Below are 2970 nucleotides of genomic sequence, written 5' to 3'. Positions count from 1 at the left end.
CTAAGAATAAAATTGGTTTCGTAGTTGGTATTTGCCCCAAACCTGCTGAAAATTCTTCACACATTAAACAATAGAACAGATGTAATAATATGGTCATCTCTTGGTTGACCGGTTCACTTTCTCCAAAAATTGCTAAAAGTGTTCAATATTCAGAAACTGCTGAAAGTATCTAGGAACAATTAAATAAAAGATATGGGGCAGTTAATGGGATGAAAGTTTATGAAATAAAGAAAGAACTTGCTTCCACTATGCAACGGGCTCTTGACATAGCTTCTTATTTCAATAAACTTAAGAAATTATGGGATGAATTGAGGGTAATACGTAGTAATAAGGTAAATGCTTGTGCATGCCCTATTAGAGTAGAACTTCTGGAAAAAAAGAAGAAGAGGATAGAGTCTACCAATTTCTAATGGACCTAAATGAGATATATGTTGGGGTTAGGAGTAATATTTTGATGATGCAACCACTTCCATCACTTGATAACACCTATAACATCCTCTTACAAGATGAAAAACAAAGACAAGTAAATCCTAGTCCAAATTTCAGTTCTGAATCTGCATCTTTTAATGTGTCTGGCCTCAACAACAAGGCATCTTTTGTTCAGCCTCAAAGACAGTATACTAAAAGGGTTAATTTTGATCAGAGTAAAGGAAACCTGAGTAATCTCTTTTGGAAATATTGCAAGAATTCCGGACACTTAATTGATAAGTGTTACAAGCTTCATAGGTTTCCTCCTAATTTCAAGTTTACCAAAGGCAAGAGAATTGCAGCCAATGTGACTATAGAATGTGAATTCTCCAATGATTCCAACCCAAATTCATCTGGCCTCACTCTTAATGCCAACAGTGGTGTTATTGTGGCTTCTGAGGGTCAAAAGGCTGCAGTGCCTAGTTTAACATAGCAGCAGTACACTCGGTCGATAAATTTGCTTCAGCAATCTCAACTATCTGATTCAATCACTCCACCTCATCTCATGGCATCTGCCAATTTTGCTAGTATATTGTTGTCTGATCCTATAGTGTCTGGTTCTAGTTCTTGTATACTGACAAAAACCACCAACTCTACAAACTCTACTAAATTAATCTGGATAATTGATTCTTGTGCCACTGATTACATAACCTCAAATAAAGATGTCCTTTTCAATATAATTCCCTTAACTATTCCTTATCTAGTCTCTCTTCCAAATGGCTATAAAGTCAAGGTCACAAGTACATGATCATACTCATTAAATGAATCTATCACCTTACACAATGTCCTTTATGTCCCTTCTTTTCATCACAATGTAATATCTGTGAATAGATTAGTACAACAATTGCGTTGTATAGTTATGTTCACTTATATTGGATGTTTTATCCAAGGCCATTTTCTGAAGAAGCCTCTGGAGCTTAGTAGAGTGGATGATGGACTCTACAAGTCAGAGTTGCCTTTGGCATCTCTTCCACACAATTCTGTTACTAAAAAGTTTAATTCATGCAGCTTGTATTATGATGTTTTCCCCACTTCTGTAAATACTTCCATTTCCACTTGTAATAAAATTGCACAAGATAATATGGATATTTTTTGGCACCAAAGACTTGCACATGTTCCTTTTGTGAGAATGAAGACTATTTATGCTATCTCTGTTTCTTCTAAACAATATTTTCCTGGTAATGTATGTCCTATGGCTAGACAAACTAAGTTGCCCTTCCCTGACAGCAGCATTTAGACCAATAAACCTTTCCAACTTATTCATGTTGACACTTGGGGTCCTTATCACACCCCTACTTACTCTAGCTCTAGATATTTTTTAACAATTGTGGATGATTTTAGTAGATCTACTTGGACTCACTTATTGGGGTCTAAAAATAATGCATTCTCTCTTCTAAAAGCCTTTGTTTTCATGGTCAAAACTCAATTTAATGTGAATGTTCAAACCATTATAAGTGACAATGTCTTGGAACTTGGTTCCAGCCACATAGCCATTTTCTTCTTCTCTGATAATGGCATCATTTATCAAACCAGCTGCCCTCACACACCACAACAAAATAGCATGGTGGAGAGGAAGCATAGAACTCTACTTGAAGCATCTAGAGCACTTCTCTTTCAGTCCAAACTACCGCTTAGATTCTGGGTGATTGCTTGTTAACAATCACTTACATCATCAATAGACTTCCTTCTAAATTGCTCAACAACAAATCACCATTTGAAATATTATATGGGAAAGTCCCACATTATTCTCACCTAAGATCATTTGGTTGCTTGTGTTATGCAACTGTACCAATTCCAAAAAGAGATAAACTCCAACCAAGGGCCATGAGATGTGTGTTTCTGGGACACCCTTTTTTCAAAAAGGGATACAAGTTATATTATTTAAATACTCACAAATTTTTCATTTCTAGAGATGTTGTCTTTCATGAACTTGTGCTTTCTTTTGATAAGTCTTATTCTTATCCATCTCTTGCTACATAGTCACATTCTCTTCCTCGGAGTGTAGTGATGAATCCCCCTTCTGACACTACTACTTCTATACCTTCTCTGCCACATACTCATGTTATATCCAGTGCAGATGTTCCTGTCAACAGTTCCTCTCCACCCTCTCCTGTCAATAGTTCCTCTTCTGTATCACCCTCTATCACTGCTAATATTCCTAGTTCTGATTCTCAAGCTACAACTTCTGCTCCTTTGCATTTTCCACCTAATTCTCCTGCTGTTTCCAATCATGTTTCCTCTATTCAACCGTCAGCTTTCAATCCTGACATTCTTCTTGTCCCTATAACTAATGTCCCTCAATTAAGGAGATCTGACAGACCACATCATCTTCCTTCTTATTTACAGGATTATAAATGTCAGCTACCTGTATCTTTTTCTTGTTCTTCTGCTCAGCCTACTGAATCTGAACTATACACTTATGCTCAGGCAGCTCATATTCCAGCCTTGCAAGAAGCAATGAGAAAGGAGTTTGAGGCACTAGATGCCAATAAGACCTGGGAT

Source organism: Nicotiana tabacum, chromosome 6 (assembly GCF_000715075.1).
Source record: "Nicotiana tabacum cultivar K326 chromosome 6, ASM71507v2, whole genome shotgun sequence".
NCBI classification, from domain to species: domain Eukaryota; kingdom Viridiplantae; phylum Streptophyta; class Magnoliopsida; order Solanales; family Solanaceae; genus Nicotiana; species Nicotiana tabacum.
Note: the sequence above shows the minus strand (reverse complement) of the source record.